Below are 24152 nucleotides of genomic sequence, written 5' to 3'. Positions count from 1 at the left end.
TTAATATCAGCTGAATAACTTTGGCCACTCATCAGGAGATGGTGAATTCTAGTTCCACCTTAGCCGCGAAATCCATCTGGGTGACTTTGGGCCAATCACCAGGAGACAGTGAGTTCTAGTCTCACCTTAGGCATTAATGACAGCTGAATAACTTTGGCCACTCATCAGGAGATGGTGAATTCTAGTTCCACCTTAGCCACGAAATCCATCTGGGTGACTTTGGGCCAATCACCAGGAGACAGTGAGTTCTAGTCTCACCTTAGGCATTAATGACAGCTGAATAACTTTGGCCACTCATCAGAAGATGGAGAATTCTAGTTCCACCTTAGCCACGAAATCCATCTGGGTGACTTTGGGCCAATCACCAGGAGACAGTGAGTTCTAGTCTCACCTTAGGCATTAATGACAGCTGAATAACTTTGGCCACTCATCAGAAGATGGAGAATTCTAGTTCCACCTTAGCCACGAAATCCAGCTGGGTGACTTTGGGCCAATCACCAGGAGATAGTGAGTTCTAGTCCTACCTTAACCATGACAATTGGTTGGGTGACTCTGGGCCGGTCCCTCTTTCTCAGCCCAACCCACCTCACAGGGTTGCTGTGACCGCCTAATTCATTTAACAACTGCAGTGATTCGCTTAGCAACAGTGGCAAAAAAAATGGTCCAAAAATTGGGCATGACTAAATTTCTAGCCACCTTGCTTAGGAACGGAGCCTCTGATCCCTATAATGGTCATAAGTCAAGGACAACCTGCACTGGATGAGATAGCCCTAGTCGTGGCTCATAGTTACTCAGCTAACTTTAATGCCTAAGGTGAGACTACAACTCACCATCTCCTGGTGAGTGGCCCAAAGGTACTTAGCAGACATTAATGCCTAAGGTGAGAGTAGATTTCACCGTCTCCTGGTGAGTGGCCCAAAGTTATCCAGCCAGCTTTCATGCTTTGGGTGGCACTAGAACTTACAATCTCCCACTTTTGCCGGGTCCGTTGTGGCTGTTCTTGTGCAAAGCTCTGCGCAACTGGAGGCAAAGCAGCTCATCTTTCAACACGGGTTCGTCTGACACAGCCTCGACGCTAAAAATACCCCGCTCTCGATTCCTGCCCCATCAGCACCCGTGGAATTAATATGAGTATTTGAGAAACCCTGGGATTAATTATTTGCAGGAAAGATTTGCATTTCAATTTGACTTTTTAATTTGTTTCATGAGCTGTTGGGGCAAAGGTGGAGGAAGGGGAGGGGGAGGGGAGGTGTTTCACAGGCAGATCACACGAAGAAGAGGGGTGAGATTTTTTAATTTCAGGGTAGGGTAGCCTGCATCAAGAAGACATGCCATGCAGATGCACGTCTGTGTCTCTCTGCTTGAATGTAAAAACACAAAGAAAGCCACCAATGGGGAGATGTCGGTGGAAAATAATGTCAACCCTTCCCACAAAGCATTCATTCTCGGGGTTATCTTCTACGATTCGCCTGTTTTGGCGGCAGGGGCCAAGCTTGAAAGAAATTGAGCTTCCTTTCATAGGATGGCTGGATGGGTGGATGGATGGATAGGTAGATGTAGATATACTGTAGATGGACATACACAGAGGGATGGATGGATGGATGGGTAGGTAGATGTAGATATACTATAGAATAGATGGACACAGAGAGATAGGGATGGATGGATGGTTTGTTGGATGGATGGATGGGTAGGTAGATGTAGATATACTGTAGATGGACACACACAGAGAGAGGGGGATGGATGGATGGGTGGGTGGGTGGGTGGATGATGGATTGGTAGGTACTGTATATGTAGATATACTATAGATGGACACACGAGAGAAGGATGGATCGATGGATGGATGGGTGGATGGGTAGGTAGATGTATAGATATACTGTAGTTGGACACACAGAGAGAGATGGATGGATAGATGGGTGGGTGGGTAAAGAGAGAGATGAGTAGGTAGGTAAATAGTAGGTAGGTAGGTAGGTAGTACATAGAGATAAATGGACTATTGATGAATACAGAGAGAGATGGATGGATGGGTAGATGGAAGCATGCATGCATGGGGGGAGAGAGAGAGAGAGAGAGAGAGAGAGAGAGAGAGAGAGAGAGAGAGAGAGAGAGAGAGAGAGAGAGAGAGAGAGAGAGAGAGAGAGGGGAAAATGTGGGTGGAAGGCATAGGAAAAAGATTCTCCCAAAGTTCTTGGTAAACTACAGTAGTCCAGCAGACTCAGAACTGACATCCTCCAGGGTGTTGGGACTACAATTTCTATTTATCTGAACCTTCTTGGAGTTAAATTTCCCCCTGCTTTTCAGATCCATCCATCCCTCTCTCTCTGTGTCCATCTATAGTATCTACATCCATCCATCCATCCATCCATCCATCCATCCATCCATCCATCCATCCATCCATCTCTCTCTCTCTCTCTGTGTCCATCTACAGCAGGGGTGTCAAACTCAATTTCATTGAGGGCCACATCAGCGTTGCGGTTACCCTCAGGGGGCCGGGTGGGTATGGCCAGGGTAGGCGTGACCTACTGGGTGGGTGTGGCTAGAGTGCGTATGGCCTACTGGGTGGGCATGGCCAGCTCTACATCGTTCGCACATGGGTGCCCATGGGGACCTGGGCAGGAATGGGACAGATCTGAGGGTCTCTGGCAGAAGGAGGGTCTCTGGGCCAGGGCCAAGGCAGTGGGGGCCGTTCCCTCCCTGTTTCCAGGATGGCTTCGCAGGCCGCATGAAACCACTTCGTGGGCCGGCTCTGGCTCCCGGGCCTTGTGTTTGACATGTCTGATCTACAGTATATCTACATCTACCCATTCATCCATTCCTCTCTCTCTCTCTCTCTCTCTCTCTCTCTCTCTCTCTGTCTCTCTCTCTCTCTCTCTCTCTCTCTCTCTCTCTCTCTCCTTCTCTCTCTCTTCTGTCTCTCTCACCATCTCTCTCTGTATCTACCTTGTGGTTCTCCAGAGAGTCTCCTTGAAGTTTCATTGCTCGGCGGGGATTTGAAATCAGGTTCACCCTGGCAGAGCAGCTGTTATTGTGCTGCTGTTGCGTGGTTGTTGTCTGCTTGAGGCTCACCAGTGACACGCCACATCTGTGTGGCTGAAAAAGGCAACCTTCTTGAGAGAGGCAGGATTGGCCCTTCCGTGGTGTTTACCTAATACCGTACAAATGAATAATCTATTCCACGTAAGACTGGAGTACCGAAATTATCACCCAAGGAGCTGTTAAGGGCAGGTGTTCTGACTCAAGGGCCGAATGAAAATGAGGGGGTTTGATTCCTCTCCCCCAACTCTGATTATGGCCTACCTCAGTTTCCACACAGTTGTCAGACCTCTCTTGCTTCTGTGAGCCTGCTTTATTGGCGATTGGTGTGGAAAAAGGGATAAGTTTGAAATGGTTTCAGAGGGAACTCCTCATTAATTGGAAACACATTTAAAGGAAGTCACCAGGGACTTTCCAGGCCCAGCTTTGGGGCTAAAATGCTGTCACTGAAGAGCGGCTGTTTTAGACAAATCCTGAGATTTTCAGAAAGCTTTTAACAGGAAAAAAACAACAACAGAGGAGCCCAAAATCACGAGGGAAGCGGTGCTGATTCCCAACGGAAGTAAGTTAGACAAACATTGGGCTTCCCTTGTGTCAGATTCCATCCATGCAAGCCACAGCGGGCTTAACAATACATGACAGAATAAACCACAACTGGATTTGCCCCGTACACAAAGCTATTGAGTCTGGCTTGGTAGGCCACATTGACCCAACTGCAGACAATATGGCTACACCAACCTACTGCATGTCTTTGTCGTTGTGTTCCTCACCAATACGATGATAAAAGTCAAGACTCCTTTGAATCAAGTTGTCTCCTAGTGACTAGGTGGACACCTGCACATAGTATGATTGGCAGGACAGGCAAGTCCTCAACTTACAGCCATTTGTTTAGTGACCATTTGAAGTTGGTCATGCGATCAAAATTTGGGTGCTAACAATCAGCGGCGTGCATTTATGACGGTTGCAGCAACACAGGGTCACGTGATCACCATTTGCAACCTTCCCATCTGTCTTCCAATGAGCCAAGTCAATGGGGAAACCAGGTTTAAGCTTAACAAACCATGCGATTCGCCCAAGAACAACAGTGGCTTGTTTAACCGTGGCGGAAAAGGCTGTAAAATTAGGCACAACTGCCCTGCTTAAGCAATGGCAATTCTGATGCCAATTGTGGTCATAAGTTGAGAACTGCCTATATTTATAATTTCCATATTGATTCTGCATTTGACTCAACACTTTTAAATTATTAAAAGAGAGAGAGAGTACATGATGAATATTTGCCAGGACAATACTAAAAGATCAAGTTTAATTTATGGGAAGCGTAGAGCGAGCTGTTTTATTAAAAGAAATATATCTGGCATCCTGGGGGCTGAAATAATTCAAGGCAACAGCTTTTAAATGCTCACCAATCTTGACGGCAGCATCTTGCGATCATCAAAAGGGTTTAAATCCTAGCAAAAGGGCTAATAAAGTGGCTGTTAGCTTTTGTGTAGCAATACTTTGATGGCTCAGTGAGTAAAAAAAATCTTCATCCTGGATTCTTAGATGGGAGCTAAACACCTCCGGCCAGCCAGATGAAAAAATTATGAACCCATAAACAATGTATGGGGGAAAGAGGAGAGAGAGATGCAGACCAGACAATCAGGAAGTCAAACGTATCTCAGCCCACAGAAGGAGGGAAGCCCTGGGAAACATATTAGAAGGGACCCTCCCTAGTTTTCCGGAGAGCAAAAGGGAAGGAGGGAAGAAATATATTCAGTCTTGCAGAAATGTGTTAATGTAACAATCCCGAGTGCCGTGTAGCAGAGTGAGTGCCTGTTACACGTCCCAGCTTCTGCCAACCTAGCAGTTCGAAAGCACGAAAAAATGCAATTAGAAAAATAGGGACCACTCCGGTGGGAAGGTAACAGCGTTCCGTGCACCTTTGGCATGTAGTCATGCCGGCCACAGGACCACGGAGACGTCCTCGGACAAGCGCTGGCTCTTCGGCTTTGAAACGGAGATGAGCACCGGCCCCTAGAGTCGGAAACGACTAGCACGCATGTGCGGGGGAACCTTTACCTTTACCCTTAAGGACATCCAGTTCAGATCTTGTCATACTTTGATCAGAGGAGCTGAGTCCAGTCTGAAGATGGCGGCCGATACTTTTTTGAGCTAACCTCATTCCCTCAGAGCACTGTTTTTCAACCTTCACAATTTTCAAATGTGTGGACTTCAACTCCCAGAATTCCCCAGTTGGAAAGAAAGATGTCTTGCCCCCCCACCCCACAAATATTTTTACTTGCTATTTATTTTCCTTCATTTAACTCCTCAGCAAACAACACCCACATGTCTCTTTTACACCCTCGCAAAAACTCCCAGGGTACAACACAGCGTGATTAAAGCATGATCAGCAGTTATTATAGTTAAATTAGATGTTATTGTTATGGCGAGGGGCCAACCCAAGAGATAAAACAAAGTAAGAGACGTGCAAAATGGAGAGAATGCAAAGTTAAAGCCAATAAGCAGTTCCTGCAGACAGCATGTTTTATGTATGTGTACATGCAAAAATAGCTAACATGTAAAGCTAATTGATTTGAATGGATCACTCCACGGTAGTTGAAGCAATCACGTAGGAGAAGGCTCTTGTTTAGAATTGCTGGAATTAGGCTGGATTAAAAAACAAAAGACACGAAGCTCTTTGAGGCAGTCTGTAGTATTCATTAGGATGGGAATACAGAATCTGCTAAAAGACATGAAGAATGTGTTTGGCCAGTCTAGAGAAAAAAAGGACTCGGGGTGCGGGGGAGAGACATGATAGCAGCATTCCAGGATTTGAGGGGCTGCCACAAAGAAGAGGGAGTCAACTTATTTTCCAAAACACCAGAAGGCAAGACAAGAAACAATGGATGGAAACTGATCAAGGAGAGAAGCAACCTAGGATTAAGGAGGAATGGTGAGAACAATTAATCAGTGGAACGACTTGCCTTCAGAACTTGTGGGCGCTCCATCACTGGAGATATTAAAGAAGAGGCTAGACAGTCACTTGTCTGAGATGGTATAGGTTCTCCTGCTCGAGCAGGGGGCTGGACTAGAAGACCTCCAAGGTCCTATTCTATTCTATTCTATTCTATTCTATTCTATTCTATTCTATTCTATTCTATTCTATTCTATTCTATTCTATTCTATTCTATTCTATTCTATTCTATTCTATTCTATTCTATTCTATTCTATTCTATTCTATTCCATTCCATTCCATTCCATTCCATTCCATTCCATTCCTCCTATTCTATTCTATTCTATTCTGTTCTGTTCTGTTCTGTTCTGTTCTGTTCTGTTCGGTTCTATTCTGTTCTATTATTCTATTCTGTTCTATTCTGTTCGGTTCTGTTCTTTTGTAGTATTCTGTTCTGTTCTATTCTATTCTATTCTATTCTATTCTCTGTTCTATTCTCTGTTCTATTCTATTCTATTCTATTCTATTCTATTCTATTCTATTCTATTCTATTCTATTCTATTCTATTCTATTCTATTCTATTCTATTCTATTCTATTCTATTCTATTCTTACTCTACATTCTATTCTATTCTATTCTATTCTATTCTATTCTATTCTATTCTATTCTATTCTATTCTATTCTATTCTATTCTATTCTATTCTATTCTATTCTATTCTATTCTATTCTATTCTATTCTATTCTATTCTACTTCAGGATGGACTAGTGACCTCCAAGATCCCTTCCAACTCTGTCATTTTGTCATTCTTTTACTGCACGGGGCAGAGAGTTGGCTTAGATGACCTCCAAGGTCCCTTACAGTCCTGTGATCTCATTAGTTATGTGGCTCAACTCCTCCTAAACCTCCATGGCTTCTTTTAGCCAACTCTTCCTCTTCTCCATCCATCCCCTGTCTGGCTCTCTCTTTTTAAGATAACAATGCTTTTGACAGTTTTTAAATAAAAGGAGAAAAAAAAATCCCCTTCTCTGGAAAAAAAATTGCAAATCCCTCAATGTATTTTTAGCTTGCATGGTTTCGTTTCTTATTGTCTGTGGCTGAATCTATTTCTCCAGGGCCCAAAGAAAGGAATTGTTTTTTTTTTCCTTTTTTTAGCAGTTCATGCTGATACCTGTGTAGAGCGAAAATCTCCCGTTTTGCTGTGTTCTTTTCTTGTCCTTGCTCCATTCCCCTTTTTTGTTAACCATCTCCCTGAACTCCACAAAGCTACTTAACTGTGTCATCATCATCATCATCATCATCATCATCATCATCATCATCATCATCATCGAGTTGGAAGGGACCTTGGAGGTCTTCTAGTCCAACTCCCTGCTCAGGCAGGAAACCCTATACCATTTCAGTTGTACAATCTCTTCTTAAAAACTTCCAGTGTTGGAGCATTCACAACTTCTGGAGGAAAGTCCTTCCACTGGTTAATTGTCCTCACTGTTAGGAAGTTTCTCCTTAATTCCAGGTTGCTTCTCTCCTTGATTAGTTTCCATCCATTGCTTCTTGTCCTGCCTTCAGGTGCTTTGGAGAATAGCTTGACTCCTTTGTGGCAGCCCCTCAGATATTGGAACACTGCTCTCATGACATCTCTGGTCCTTCTCTTCATTAAACTAGACATACCCCATTCTAGCAAACATTCTTCATATGTTTTCGCCTCCAGTCCCCTGATCATCTCTGGCACTGGGTTTCAGATCTTTGGTGTAACTGGTGACTTGCTTTAACTTTTGCAGTCTGGCAAGTCTTCCATTCCATATTTAGAGGTCCTGCAAGAAGAGTTGGAACTGAAATCAGAGAGGCACATAGAATCCCTCTTGGACTTGGAGGTCATCTAGTCCAGCCCCCTGTCCAGTCACGAATTCTGCTACCTTCTCCACATGTTTTAAAGTTGCCAAGATTGGAAAACACTGGTTTAGTCTAATCTATGAGGTGCCATTTTTTTTAATCCCATTTATATCCCGCCCTTCTCCGAAGACTCAGGGCGGCTTAAAATCTAAAGCACAAATCAATCTGCTTAGCAATAGCCTTCATTCTATGTATATGCCTGCTTATTATTAGGGCTTTCGCCCCCCCCAAAGCGGCATTATTACAAAGTCAGCTTAATTGCCCCCAACAATCTGGCTCCTCATTTTGCCTACCTCGGAAGGATGGAAGGCTGAGTCAACCTTGAGCCTGGTGGGACTCGAACCTGCACTAATTGCAGGCAGCTGGTGTTACTTAAGGAGGCATTAGCCCACTGCTCCACTGAGGCTGCCCTGATGCAGATGGTGGTGGGAACAGAAACATCCCTACTACAGATGTTTTACACTATGCAGATAGTCCAAGCAAATCCCATCATCAATGTTTTTCTTTTGTTTTGATCCATGGCAGGAAGGTGATGTGGAGAAGAACAAGTTGGTCCTGGGAAGACAAAGGACAATCTTGTTTGTCGATTCTGATCAATATAAAGTCCCAAAGGTGCTTTTTTTCAAAAAGGCAACCGGTCCTTCTTTGTTGTTCTTTGAAGACATTTCGCCTCTCACCCAAGAAGCTTCTTCAGTGAAGAACTGAAATGTCTTCAAGGAAAAACAAAAAAAGTCTGGTTGCCTTTCGAAAAAGCAGCTTTGAGACAACCTTGACCTGGATGACTGGGAATCTCCATAGAGGATCAATATAAAGGGACACCTTCTTAGTGGTTGTTGTTGTTGTTGTTGTTAGCTGCGAAGTCGTGTCCGACCCATTGCGACCCCACGGACAACATTCCTCCAGGCCTTCCTGTCCTCTACCATCTTCTGGAGTCCATTTGGGCTCACGCCTACTGCTTCAGTGACTCCATCCAGCCACCTCATTCTCTGTCGTCCCCTTCTTCTCTTGCCCTCCACCTTTCCCAGCATGAGGCTCTTCTCCAGTGAGTCCTTCCTTCTCGTTAGGTGGCCAAAGTATTTGAGTTTTAGCTTCAGGATCTGGCCTTCTAAAGAGCAGTCAGGGTTGATCTCCTCTAGGACTGACCGGTTTGATCGCCTTCCAGTCCAAGGGACTCGCAGGAGTCTTCTCCAGCACCAGAGTTCAAAGGCCTCAATTCTTTGGCGCTCAGCCTTTCTTATGGTCCAGCTTTCACTGCCATACATTGCAACTGGGAAGACCATCGCCTTGACTATACGCACTTTCGTTGTCAGGGTGATGTCTCTGCTTTTTAGTGTGCTGTCTAGATTTGCCATGGCTTTCCTCCCCAGGAGCAAGCGTCTTTTAATTTCTTGGCTACAGTCCCCATCTGCGATGATCTTGGACCCCAGGAAAATAAAATCTGTCACTACCTCCATTTCTTCCCCATCTATTTGCCAGGAATTGAGAGGGCCGGATACCATGATCTTGGTTTTCTTAATGTTAAGTGGTAAGATCTGTAAAACAGAAGAAGGGTCTACCAATGCTGGTTGGAAGTTCTCCATCTCTGGAGGCTTTTACGAAGAGGTTGGACAGCCACTTCTGGAGTATGGTCATGTTGTTTTCCCGGCAGATGAGACTAGGTTTGGAAAAGATGTTCCTCAGGATAAAAGAGGTTGATTGATTTTATCTAGCATTTAGTAAATAAAGGCAGATGGAGGATGACGTGCATATAGTTGAGAGTTTGGAAAAAATTCAGAGAGCAGCAACTAAGATGATCAAAGACCTGGAGGCTAAATCATACAAAGAACAGCTGTGGGACTTGAGTTTGGCTAGTCTAAAGAAAAGAAGAAATAGGGGAGACATGATAGCAGTATTCCAGTATCTGAGGGGCTGCCCCAAAGAAGAGGGGGCCATGTTACTCTCCAAAGCACCAGAGGGCAGGACAAGAAACAATGGTTGGAAACTGACCAAAGAGAGAAGCAACCTGGAATTAAGGAGAAACTTCCTGACAGTGAGGACAATCAACCAGTGGAACAGCTTACCTGAGAAATTGTGGGCGCTCCCTCACAGGAGATTTTAAAGAAAAGACTAGACATTCACCTGTCTGAGACGGTATCTCTTGCTTGAGCAGGGGGTTGGACTAGAAGACCTCCAAGGTCCCTTCCAACTCTATTCTATTCTATTCTATTCTATTCTATTCTATTCTATTCTATTCTATTCTATTCTATTCTATTCTATTCTATTCTATTCTATTCTATTCTATTCTATTCTATTCTATTCTATTCTATTCTATATTAACTCAGAAGAATTGGTGACTGGGGGAAGGAAAATGGCTGGGCTTTTCTTTCATCTTGACACCGATGAAAACCTTCCTCAAAGAAACCTCAATAGGTGCAGCGCGCAGGAGTGAAATGGAAATGCGAAGAAAATATGACGGGGATTTTTTTTTTGATAAGCAACCACATGTCCTTCAGAGGTTTCTTCAGGATCGGCAAAGCTCTCACTCCAGTTTTTTTCTCCTCCAAAGTTGCCGGAATCATATTTGCCCTTACAGAATCAGGTTTTGATTTCTTACATCAACTTAAACGCAATGACCCTCGATTTGTTAACATCCCATTAGCACAAATCCTATTCGTCTTGCAATCCTGGTGCTGTTAATTAATATTTCTGTGGCTTCCTCTAATCGCTTCCAAACTGGGAGCCCAGCCAATGTTAACACGAGAGGTTTTCCAACACAATAAATTCTGTTAATTATTATTGTTTCCTTCCTGACCATCCTCCCTCCCCCGCTGCCCCTAGTGAATTGCTTTTATTGCAAATCTTGGTAAGCCTCGGAGACAGGGCTGGAATAAAATCTCATATTTTCTCTGAGACGAAGCATGCAGAGCAAAGCATTTCGGGTCTGGCTGAAGCTAGGTTGGAAATAATATTGAGAGAGTTTGGGTAAAAAGACTTCAGGCCTTTAATTTAATCTAAACCTGGGCTTTGCCATTCCTCAGAGAACCAGCAACTTTTAGAGAGTTCATTATATGTATACTTTTTTTGGCCCCAACAACCACAAGGCAGACAACAGAACTGGCTCTTCCCTTTTTACTCCCCCTCAAAGTCTGCAAAAACATATTGTCCAATTGGCAATTGGAGAAATCAAGTATTTTGCCTTCCAGTGGCTTCCAGTTCTCATTCTGGAGACCTTAGAAGCCAAAAAAAAACCTCTCCCAAATTGTCCATGCGCCATCCAGTGGTCTGAGAGCATCACCAGAAGGCGTTGGGCAGCCTTCAGGAAGATCAGGGAGATCTTGTGGTTCTTGTATCACAATACTGTCCGTCTTTGACCTTGGGTCCCATGTGTTGCTCTGAGACCTCAAAATAGTTTTCAAGTCACCATTTTTAACACAGCCAAAGGACAAACTGATTCTTGAAGATCTGGAGAATTGATATTTCTTTGTTGTTAGATTTGAGAGAGAAATGAAATTTATGCTTTGTTGTGGGGCCTGTTGCTCTACTTGGCTGGGCATTTAGCTTAAAAAAGGACCTCTGTCTTCTGGGCCTTTCTGTTGGAGCTGAAGAAATCCAAACTCAGTATCTAAGAAGTGGGTGTAAAAGAATGTAGACCTGGCCTTGGGATGGAGGAAATGGACTCATGAACTCTTAAGGGATGTGAGAAGATAACTCATCCTGGAGAAAGAAAAAAAAAGGTAGAAAGAAACTCAAGATGACTTCACCTTGATTTTGTTTGGTATAAGACGAGGTAGAGAGAAACCTGGGCTGGATTTGAAGATTCTGTTATCCTGAGGAACACGTTTGAAATCCCCATTGCTTCCGTTCCCAGATCTACCTCAAAATCTGTCAGCGGGCTCTGTGGACCATTCCCAGGTTTTTCAGTCTCACTCCTTGGGCCCATGTCTTTCAACAAGCCTTAAAGCAGTGGCTTTGATTTTGACAGAGCGCGCTGTGTTAACAGAACCGTTGGGATTGTAAGCCACGGTTTATATTTTAGGATCAAGAAACCATATACACCCAGAATTAATTTCCAGCAAGAAAGAGGAGCAAAATCTTTTTTGGTCTACCTCAAAAGTTGGCTGTGGCTCTGAACATGCCCTGGGATAACACAGTACCAACACATTTCCGATCTTCTACTAAAAAGTACATTCCTGCAAGCATCCATGAAATTGGCAAAATGTTGAACTGAACTTTGTGGGAGAATCCCTTTAGCTGTGGCTTTAAAGAAAAAAAGATACACATTACTAATTATTCAGCCTCTCTGAATTGTGACTGATCTGGGTTAGCTACTTGTTGGGCTAATCTTAGTGTTGTTGTTGTTGAGTTTCCTTTGAACTCTTTCTAATTTTCAGCCGGAAGGATCTTCTGGACCCACTCACTGCAAAACGACATTTCAGTTTAATGTGAGGCCAGACGTCTCTTCCTCCCAGGAAATAAAAGTTTTTCTGCAGGTTTTTGAAACGATCAAATCCGCAACCTCCCGGCCCAAATAATTTAGGAGAATTGCCTGTGTAAACACACAATTAAAAGCAATTTTCCCAGCCTCCTGATTATGTTGATTTTTTGAGTTTTGGCACACACCTGGCTTTTTCCGGCTCATGTGATTCCATCGCTTGAGTGATAAACAACTGTGTCCCCACGCATAATGTGACAGATTCAAATAAAAATGACAAGCCTGACAAAAAAACAACAAAATAGCACTAGGAAGCTCTGGTTATTAAATATCTAGAGGGCAGGGCAGAATTATTTCCCCTCTTTTCCCTTTCTGAGAATCAAATCTTCTATAAACCCCTGGAAACATATATATATATATATATATATATATATATATATATATATATATATGTATGTATGTATGTATGTATGTATGTATGTATGTATGTATGTATGTGTATGTGTATGTGTAATGTGTATGTGTATGTGTATATGAATATGTATATGTATATGTATATGTATATATATATATATATATATATGTGTGTGTGTGTGTGTGTGTGTGTGTGTGTCTGTGTGTCTGTGTGTGTCTGTGTGTGTGAATGTGTCTCTGTGTCTCTGTGTGTCTGTGTCCGTGTCTGTGTGTCTGTGTCTGTCTGTGTGTCTGTGTGTGTCTGTATCTGTGTATCTGTGTATATACATGTGTACACACACACACACACACACACACACACACACACACACACACACATGAAAGAGCAGTTAAGCCAAACACTATACTAATCTTCAAATCCCTCTGTTAACCATTCATTTAACAACCCAGTAGGAGGCTGCTTCTTATGATCCCAAATCTGCTGTGCCCAAGTCAATCTTTCATGCCTGACCAGAATTCAAAGGTGGGCTAATCTCCACCTTTTAACAAGGAGCACCCTCAAAACTCAACCTTTGCACCCACTTACCAGTTGGCCTTCGCTCACCTTTCTTAAATGTTAAGCACAATTCTGGCTATCAAAAGTTGCTCATCCTTGACCTCAACGTTTCCTTTGTACAACAGGAGAGACCCCAAAGAGAATAAGTTTTTCTCTTTCTCTCTTTCTCTCTGTCTCTCTCTGTCTCTCTCTGTCTGTCTCTCATTTTTTCAAAAAAGAAAGGGAAGTTTGAAGAATAGATCTGAGCAATCGATGGAAACCTTATTCCCATTAAGGAGTACTCTCACGCTTGTTTGTTTGGGTGATACACAGCCCCATCAACCTAATAGATTTTGTATAAAATCTTGAAGGGAAGTCTGTAACTCTTGGTCAAGAGGCTGCGCTGGGAAACCATTAAAAACATAAATAGCTCAGGTGGGATTTCAGCATCCCCTGCAGGGTCTGTCTGGTGACAAACAAAAGTAGGCCTAGAATAAACGGGGTGGGGGGGAAAGAGTAAGGAAGGCAATTTTAGGAAGACATCAGAACAACCTTCCTGTTGGAAAATTGGATTGGTCTGGAATCAATGAGATCCTTCTCCCTGAAAGCTAAGGAAGGCGAAACCATGGAGCTCTTTCTGAATAAAAGATTTTATACTGGAGAAGAAACTCAGATTGTGCCACAAAGTAAAAAAAAGCAGACTTTCCATCAAGTCAAGTTTGACCTCTGGTGTCTTCATCCTTAATGGGTCACCCACTCAGATACAAGCCAGGATAGAGGCTCCTTAACTTCAGAATCCAAACAAGGTCAGCCAGATATTGCTGTATGTTGAGCAGCACCCAAATGGAAATCAAAGGAGGTGTTGAGCTAGTCCACCACCTACTAGGCTAGCCTGCTCCTCCCTCAGCCTCACTTACTGGGTGCTCAAAGTTGTGGTGAGATTAAGATAAGAGAACCTATTTGTGCCAGTGTGAGTAGAATGGCAGGATGAAGCATTGCAGAATCTAGATATGTCTAGCCTAATGACGAGAAGGCTAGGAGGACATGATAACTGTCTTCCAGTACTTGAGGGGCTGTCACACAGAAGAGAGGATTGACTTATTCTTCAATACACATGAGGGGTAGGACGAGAAACAATGGGTCGAAGCTCATCAGAGGGAGCTCTAACCTGGAACTAAGGAGGAATTTCCTGACTGTGAGAACAATTAAACAGTGGGATAGCTTGCCTACCAAAATTGTGGGTGCTCCATCGCTGGAAATCTTCAAAAAAAAAAAAAAAAGATTGGACAACCCTTTTTCTGGGATGATATAAAGTCTCCTGCCTTGAGCAGGGGATTGGACTAGAAGACCTCCAAGGTCACTTCCAGCCCTATCACTCTAGGTTCAAAGTGTCCCGAAAACATTAACCGGGTGGGATTACTCTGGCTGTATTATTTCCACCCCACTAAACAGGAGATAAGGGACGCGGTGGCTCAGTAGGTTAGGACACTGAGCTTGTCGATCAGAAGGTCGGCAGTTTGGCGGGTCGAATCCCAAGTGCTGCATAACAGAGTGAGTGCCTGTTACTCGTCCCAGCTTCTGCCAACCTAGCAGTTCGAAAGCACGTAAAAACGCAAGTAGAAAAATAGAGACCACTATGGTGGGAAGGTAACAGCGTTCCATGCGCCTTTGGCGTCTAGTCATGCCGGCCACATGACCACGGAGACGTCCTCGGACAAGCGCTGACTCTTCGGTTTTGAAACGGAGATGAGCACCGGCCCCTAGAGTCGGAAACGACTAGCACGCATGTGCGGGGGAACCTTGACCTTTACCTTAAACAGGAGATAGAAGAATCACCCTGCATGTATTTCCCTGTTAACGAAATGAAGAGTTGCTGCTGATCCCTTCCTTTTGTTACCTAATAGATCACAACATTGTCAGTTTCCTCAGGTAGCTACAGTGGCTTCAAGCCACTGGGTCTGTGTTCTATCCAGATGCTGAAAGTCCAGGAAGCAGTTTAAAATGTCACTGAGCAGTCACATTATTTGGGGAAGAACTAATTAGCCAGATTGAAAGAGGGACAATGTTTACCTGGCTGCTCCCTGCAGGGCCAAAGAAAAAATTTCACCCTCGTTCTCCCTTTCTCTTTCTGCCTTTTAATCTGCAGAGATTTATTATGGCCGAAAAATTAAATGCCACCTACAAGAGAACTCAATGTTGGACATTCCATAATCACATTGAACTGTAAAGTGTAGCCTAATCATTTACTATGGTTGAGTAAATTAAATTCCTCTGCAGGGAAAGCAAAACCCTGCAAAGCGGAGAGAACATAATACAATCGTGGAGGAAAGGTGAATAGCAATCGGGGGAAAGAAAAAAAAAAGGCAACTCGCCCTTTAACTTGTTTTACTCAGAAGGAAGCTTAACATTTGGAGTAGCCTCCAAGGAACTAAGAAACGGGAAAGAAAGACTGGCTAAATTGGGCAACTCAAATGGACTGCAGAATGGAGCTTCGGAGGAGAAGAGTGCATGGAGCACCATCAAGAACCTCTGAACATCTCGTCCCTGCAGAGGCAGTGGTTGCGATTGCAAATAAATGACATAGCTGCTTTAAAAAGACACTGCATTAATGGAGACTGACCCTGTTACTGAAGGTCTGTTTTGAATCTGCCTTTCCCTGAATCTCCTGGACATTTCAAACCTCAAACCTGGCTACAAACTGGACCGATTCGGAAGGACCGTGTCTTTTGTGTTCAAAGCTCAAAGAGACCGGAACTTTTTTAGGATTGCACCTTCCTTCAGGTTCCTTTATAAGAGGCTTTAGATTCCTTGCCTAATACATACAAATGAAGTATCTCTAAGGGACAGTGCTTCCATAGTTCTAGCCCCTAGAGTTGTAGTGGAGGTTTAAAAGGTAAAGGTAAAGGTAAAGGTTCCCCCGCACATGCGTGCTAGTCGTTTCCAACTCTAGGGGCCGGTGCTCATCTCCATTTCAAAGCCGAAGAGCCAGCACTTGTCCGAGGACGTCTCCGTGGTCATGTGGCCGGCATGACTAGACGCCAAAGGCGCACGGAACACTGTTACCTTCCCACCGTAGTGGTCCCTATTTTTCTACTTGCATTTTTACGTGCTTTTGAACTGCTAGGTTGGCAGAAGCTGGGACGAGTAACAGGCGCTCACTCTGTTACGCGGCACTCGGGATTTGACCCGCCAAACTGCTGACCTTCTGATCGACGAGCTCAGCGTCCTAACCCACTGAGCCACAGCGTCCCTAGTGGAGGTTTAGCTGGCTCAAATTTGGCTTGCTGTTTGTAATCTTTTGTCGGAAAAACAAGCTTTAATTTGGCCGCTTGTGGTATGTCTGATTTGCTTGTTTTGTTTTTTTTCTTTCTTATAACTTGAGTCAGTCTTGATCTCCAATATTTCAGTTTTTACGTTTTTTTGCCATTAAATGCAAACTGCCTGTTTTATTATGCATTAGTTGAGTTGTTCTTATCTGATTTTTAGTTTACGTCCTCAGAAGCTGTTCTGCTTTCTTGTGGGTCCTTCTCCTTTTCAATTTTTTACTTTCTTTTAATTACTTATCAAATTTATATGCCAATTTAATCATTGGCAACCAGAAAAGGGCAAATCCACCCCCAAAAATGTGGATTGCAGCCTTAACTGTGGTGGATCGCTCCTTGACATTGTAAATTTCAGACGAAACCTCCGGGGCATGGTGCAATTATTTACTTTGCTAAATAACACAGCGCAGCTACAATTTAATTACAGCAGTTTAGCAGTGAAATAGAATTGCTACAATGTTAGCGTCAGCGCATTGCTTTTAACGAGCTTTTGCAGAGGCACACTTTTGTAATATCGGCTAATGTGTCTTTTGTTTTTAAATCATCTTTGCAAATTAGCCTGGGTGGCGAGGACAATGAACATTGCTGGAGCAGCACCAGTGAAATAATGTGGAAAGTGTACATGATGGGGGTCTCTGATCCCTCCACCCCTCCCTCCCTCCCTCCTCCCTCCCTCCCTCCCTCTGGAAAAAAAAACGCAAATCAACAGAGTGGTAATAAAACCATATTCTAGTGAGCTAGTTAGGATTGTTTTGAGTGTTTTGGCTTGAGCCAGCATTTTTGCCTCCTATTTGAATATTTTGTTTTTCCTGTCCAGTGGTAGCATTAAAAAGAGGGGTGGGGGGAAGAGGAGAGGGAGGAACAGTGGTTTTTTTTTGTTTTTTATATGGAACATTTTGCTTCTTCACATAACCGTGGAACATTGAGTCCCTCACTTTCTCCCAGGGGATTCACAAGGTAAATCAAACCAGGAAATCAGCTCCCTAGGAATACTGGAATTACACTTTATTGAGGTGGCTCAGTGGGTTAGGCGGGTCGAATCCCGAGTGCTGCATAACAGAGTGAGTGCCTGTTACTCGTCCCAGCTTCTGCCAACCTAGCAGTTCGAAAGCACGTAAAAACGCAAGTAGAAAAATAGGGAGCACTCCGGTAGGAAGGTAACAGCGTTCCGTGCGCCTTTGGCGTCTAGTCATGCCGGCCACAGGACCACGGAGACGTCCTCGGACAAGCGCTGGCTCTTCGGCTTTGAAACGGAGATGAGCACCGGCCCCTAGAGTCGGAAACAACTAGCATGCATGTGCGGGGGAACCTTTACCTTTACCTAATACCAGAATCTTGAAAATTTGGTATACTGATAGAAGAGAACATTTGCAACTCAGGTTTGGGGTCCTTGGTGCTCCTTGAACTTGGTTGTTTTCTTGCAGATGTTTCATGATTCTACTAGGTGACACCAGCTAGCACCAATGATATTACCTAGTTGGGTTATGAAATGTTTGCAAGAAAATAACCAAGCTCAGACAACACTAAGGAGCTCACAGACCACCTCCTCCTCCTCCTCCTCCTCCTCCTCCTCCTCCTCCGCCTCCTCCTCCTCCTCCGCCTCCTCCTCTCCGCAGACCCCTTACAATCACGTTTCTAAGCCTTCTCATCATAAAGGAAGACCTGAATACTGTAATTTGTAGCAACGTGTTTTTATTTTGTTTGTTTGTTTTAAGTCTTTGAAATTGGGTTAGACATCAAGTCAGTGCCGCTTTCTTGTTTTGGTGATGCTCTAGAGTAGAGCCATAGAAGCCGAAGGTCACAATTGGGTCCAAATGGAAAACCACATCCGGCTTTGGCTTTGGTTGGGCAAGGAACAGCATATCATTAGTCTCTTTCCTGTCATTTTGTTGAAAAACGACCTTATCAAAAGTCTTGTCTTAGTGGAATAAATTGGATTAATTGTCATGGCTAAACAAAAAGGACCCATTTTCTCAGGTTATAAAAACTAAAGGGAATGTGATCTAATAATGTTGCCCTTGTTTTGTGTTCTGATATGTAAATAAAACACATTAAATGAATAACAAAATGATTCATAGCCCTCCTTAGACAGAGGATAATAAATGTGTACTAGAGGGTTTGATTTGCTTGTTTTTCTCTTTAGTTATAAAAAAATTGATATAAATAGAAAGCCTCTTAACGCTTATTTTCTCCCCCTCCCCTTCCCCAATGAACATGCCACTGGAGAGCGCTTTTTCATAATAATTAAGGTTACCGGTGAATGTTTTTATTGTCCTAAATATTGGGTTTGATAGATTCATTTTTAATTCAGTGTAAACATCTGCTACCTCAATGCACTGGCAGAGAAGGATTCTCTTAAGGCAGAATGTGGTGAAGTTCTGTGTCTTCTAAAATTGTCTCCCCTAATCTTATATTAAGGGATGCGGTGGCTCAGTGGGTTAGGACGCTGAGCTTGTCAATCAGATGGTCGGCAGTTTGGCAGGTCGAATCCCGAGTGCCGCGTAGCAGAGTGAGCGCCTGTTACTTGTCCCAGCTTCTGCCAACCTAGCAGTTCGAAAGCACGTAAAAATGCAAGTAGAAAAATAGGGACCACTACGGTGGGAAGGTAACAGCGTTCCGTGCGCCTTTGGCGTCTAGTCATGCTGGCCACATGACCACGGAGACATCCTCGGACAAGTGCTGGCTCTTCAGCTTTGAAATGGAGATGAGCACCGGCCCCTAGAGTCGGAAACGACTAGCACGCATGTGCGGGGGAAACTTTACCCTTTAACTTATATTGTTCAGATTATTTTTAGGCACCAGCTTCCATCCCTGACCATAAATGACAGATGTTGCATCCTGAAACATCTGGAAGATCCTGGTTAGGATGAAGTGTTTTGTTTGCTTAATTGGGACTAAGTTCCATGGATCTGAGTAAGATGAAAATCCAAGAGGTATAGAAGGATCAGTTTAATTTTATGTTGGGAATCTTCAGAATTCGGCCCATTTTAGAATTGAGAGGTTTTTTTTTGGGGGGGGGGAAGGCAACAGATCATTCTAAACTTACAGATTTGTGTTGGGATATGGCTTCATGTCTGAGCCTGGAAAATATATTTGTGTTCTCTCAACTGTTTCATTAGTGCTGATGAATTTCTGCCATCTTGCAGTCTTCTCCATTGCTGATATAAAAAGGAACAAGTAGGAAGGAGACCAAAAAGTCTACATGGGTTATCTTGCTTCTCTGTAACTTCCGAATTCAACAACACTGGTGGACTTATGGTGGAAGGAAATGCAGGACCTGAACATACATTCAGGACCATGGACAGCTTTTACTGCTAGCAATCAACAGTAGATTTTAGTTTCAGGACTAAGGACAGCAGCCAAAATGAAAGACACGTTGCTTCAACATGAAGCAATTATAGCCCTATTAGAATAGAATAGAGCTGGAAGGGATCTTGGAGGTCTTCCAGTCCAGCCCCCTGCTCAAGCAGGAGAACCTATACCATTTCAGACAAGTGACTGTCCAGTCTCTTCTTAAAAACCTCCAGCAATGAAGTGCCCACGATTTCTGAAAGCAAGCGGTTCCACTGATTAATTGTCCTCACTGTTAAGAAGTATCTCCTTAGTTCCAGGTTGCTTCTCTCATTGGTCAGTTTCCAACCATTGTTTCTTGTCCTTCCCTCTGGTGCTCTGGTGAACATCCTGATCCCCTCTTCTTTGTGGCAGCCCCTCAGATACTGGAATACTGCTATCATGTCACCCCTATTTCTTCTTTTCTTTAGACTAGCCAGACCCAAGTCCTGCAGCCATTCTTCATACGTTGTGGTCTCCAGGCCCTTGATCATCTTAGTTATTAGAAGCCTATATTAGAATCCTCCTAATAGTTTAACAAGGGACACGGTGGCTCAGTGGGTTAGGACGCTGAGCTTGTCGATCAGAAGGTCGGCAGTTTGGCAGGTCGAATCCCGAGTGCCGCGTAACAGAGTGAGCGCCTGTTACTCGTCCCAGCTTCTGCCAACCTAGCAGTTCAAAAGCATGTAAAAATGCAAGTAGAAAAATAGGGAGCACTCCGGTAGGAAGGTAACAGCGTTCCGTGCGCCTTTGGCATCTAGTCATGCCGGCCACAGGACCACGGAGACGTCCTCGGACAAGCGCTGGCTCTTCGGCTTTGAAATGGAGATGAGCACCGGCCCCTAGAGTTGGAAACGACTAGATCGCATGTGCTGGGGAACCTTTACCTTTAATAGTTTAACCCCCTTTGTATCTTAAAAAAAAATCCAGTTACCCTTTGGAAAAGCACCTTTGGGACAACCGTGACTCAGATGATTGAGAATCTCCATAGATACTACATGGAAACAACTCATGTGGTTTGAAAATACACAGCTTCCTGTTCCTGCCCTCTACTTATAAATATTCCTTCAATCTGTCTGTTGTGCCTGTGGACATGTACAACGTTTGACAAACTGGGTTTTATATGGATATTTGGACTGAATAAATGACAATCTTTTCTTTTCCTGCTGTTTCATGCCGGAACTGTGAAGCTCTGAGCATTACATGATTTAACTGTGTAAAAAGTAAGCTGTTTTCCAATCCGGCTTTCCCTTTCGATGCTCCAGCATTCCATCTCCCCTCTGCCCCTTCATTCATTTAGCTTACTCAACCATTTCTTTCCATATTTAGTTCCAAAGGACTTCTTGATCAGCCCACAGGTTTGCCTAAGTAAACCCCGGTGTAGTTTATTTTCTTTGCTTGCCTTCCTGCACTCAATGTGTCTCTGTCAATAAACAAAAACCAGCATCACCCAGAGCCCCCAGAGCCCTGGGAGATGCAGTCGCATTGGCCGGCCTCCTTAATTTAGTCTAGGGCCAGAAAACGCAGCCTGCTTTCTGTTGCGTGTCAAGATGCCCTGCCTTTTTCAATTTGTGCAGTGCCGGGCTCCGGTGGCGGGCAGGTGGGTGGGGGAGCGAGGAGAGCAATTTTCCACTTTGTCACTAATGGGGAAGAGGTGATTGTTTAGTTTAGTACAAGCAGCAGCAAATAAATGCAGAGTAATGCGCTCTGCTTTGTAGCAACTGGGGCTCTTTGATGTTTCTAGCTAGACCGATTTGGACTTCATCCTGGGGTTTCAAGCTCTTGGCTTCAAAAGGCTGGTGGAGAGAGAGAGAGAGATGAGCCAATTGTCCCAGATGATTGATGCAGCTGAATTTTCATGAGTTTTTACTGGTATTTTTTAGGGGAGGGGAGGACAAAGAGCTAGTTTGGTCTAGTGCAGGGGTGTCAAACTCAATTTCATTGAGGGCCACATCAGCATTGCGGTTGCCCTTAGGGGGACGGGTGGGTATGACCTGGGTGGGCGTGGCCTACTGGGTGGGCATGGCTAGAGTGCGTATGGCCTACTGGGTGGGCGTGGCCAGCTCTACATCATTCGCATCAAGGGTGCCTATGGGGGCCCGGGCAGGAGTGGGACAGATCTGAGGGTCTCTGGCAGAAGGAGGGTCTCTGGGCCAGGGCCAAGGCAGTGGGGGCCGTTCCCTCACTGTTTCCAGGATGGCTTCGCGGGCCACATGAAACCACTTTGTGGGCCGGATCTGGCCCCCGGGCCTTGTGTTTGACATGTCTGGTCTAGTGCTTAAAGGGCACTGGGTCAGAAATGGGGAGACTATGAATCCTGGCCTTGCCTTAGGCATTGGCTGGGTGATTTGGGGCCAATCACCTGGAGACTGTGAGTTTTAGTTCTGCCTTAGGCATGAAAGCTGGCTGGGTGACTTTGGGCCAGGAGACTGGGAGTTCTAGAGAAATCTGAACCAAGCTGGACCAACCCAATAAACACTTCAACAAAGTCAGGATGGTTTCACAGCCGGGAGTCAGAAATCTCTCGCCCTTTGTTTACCTCCCCCAAATGGAGTCCTGATAAACTGGAAGAAGGAAACTCTGGGTGCAACCATCATTGTGGCCACTTCGGCATACCTGTTGTATAAAATATTGGGGATCCTAGGTCTAGGAAAGAGGGAGTGCGATGAAGCTCATCAGAGGGAGATCCAGCCTGGAAATAAGAATGAATTTCCTGACAGTGAGAATGATTAATCAGTGGAACGGCTTGCCTCCTGGGATGGTGGGTGCTCCGTCACTGGAATTTTTGCAGAAAAAATTGAACAACCATTTGTCCGGGATGGTATAGGGCAGTGGTAGGCAACCTTGGCTCTTTTATGACTCGTGGACTTCAACTCCCAGAATTCCTGAGCCAGCACACCTGGCTCAGGAATTCTGGGAGTTGAAGTCCACGAGTCATAAAAGAGCCAAGGTTGCCTACCCCTGGTATAGGGTCTCCTGTTTGAGCAGGGGGTTGGACTAGAAGCCCTCCAAGGTCCCTTCCAGATTCTAAGCTAGCTGGCTGCAAATAGGGGAGACTCTGGATTCAACAGGCTCTGGGTTCAAAGATCTTTCTTGAGTAAGAAGCCAAAAAGGCAAACCAGGCAATAATTGGAAAACAGCTTGAATTCTCCCCAACCCAGAAACGGAGACAAAAGTTGCTCACTCTGGCAATTGAAACAGCTTTCTGGTTCCTAAACATTGACATTTCATTTATTTGAGCTTTCCATCACCATTTTCAAAATGTATATCCAGGTCAGGAATCCTATTTTCCCCGTAATGCCCAGGGACATACACGACTGCTTGGGAAGGCTGCGTTACAGATTATATAAATGGAACCCAAGTGTAATCTTTCTTTGTGTCACCGAGAACACTTTCTCGACATGAGCTGCTGGCTAGAGGATTCTTTATGAGCTTATATCTTAATAGCTTCTCTTAAGCCCTTCTTTTAGATGGGCGAGTGATGAAACAAGGGAAGGGGAAGGCGGAGGAAGAGAAAGCGGGATGATAAATAAGAGGTTGCAAGTTAGTGCCACTTAGCAAATGAGCAGTGGGGTAGGAGTGTAAATTTAGAAGACAAGGGGTCATATTATTGGTAAATAGGAGCTCCATCTAAATGCGCTGATTTATTTGCCAGTGGCAAATAGGTTGGGTGCCAACCAGTTCCTTGAAGCAAGCTATTAGAAACCCACGTTGGCCTTTGCCTGGGCGAATTTGTGTCCCAGATGATCCTCTTAAGGGAAGTGAAATGACAAAGGTTTGGCATTAATCTCTGTTCCCCGTGGTGACCTTGGGTCTCCTTCTGCCCTGGAGGAGGGGAAAAAATCTGGTTATCGAGGAAGGCATTGGTGCGTTGTCTCACAACCAGCTGAGATGTGTTGTCGAGGAAGGTTCCACCTCACAAATCCCCCTTTGGGATCTGCTGTGACTCCTTCTGTTTCCTGGACTCTTTGAGGCCAGTTGTAAATTGACAAAGTAATTTTATTTATGAGGTCCTTGGTGCTCTCTGAGCTCATCTGCTTTCATGCAGATGTTTCATTACCCAACTAGGAAACATCGTCAGGCTATCATCAATATCATCAGTATTATCAGCAGCAGTAGCATCATTAGCACTGATGATTTTACATAGTTGGATAATGAAATGTTTGCAAGGAAACAACCAAGCTCAGAGAGCCCCACAGATCTCCTCCTCCTCCTTCTCCTCCTCCTCCTCCTTCTCCTCCTCCTCCTCCTTCTCCTCCTCCTCCTCTTCCTCCTCTTCCTTCTCCTCCT

General features: G+C 44.4%; 1 long non-coding RNA gene across 1 annotated transcript in view; it reads left to right on the top strand.

Annotated features, from left to right (window-relative positions):
- LOC310646683 overlaps positions 1-20579 on the top strand; it is an 86691-nt gene extending 66112 nt beyond the window's left edge. Inside the window, exon 3 of the long non-coding RNA XR_014493742.1 lies at positions 20405-20579. This is a non-coding gene — a long non-coding RNA (uncharacterized lncRNA). The remainder of the gene's footprint in view (positions 1-20404) is intronic.
- Positions 20580-24152: the final 3573 nt, after the last annotated feature.

This window comes from Vipera ursinii, assembly GCF_947247035.1.
Source record: "Vipera ursinii genome assembly, chromosome: 14".
Taxonomy (NCBI): Eukaryota; Metazoa; Chordata; class Lepidosauria; order Squamata; family Viperidae; genus Vipera; species Vipera ursinii.
The sequence above is the reverse complement of the archived record's forward strand: the minus strand, read 5'-3'. Positions and strand labels throughout refer to the sequence as shown.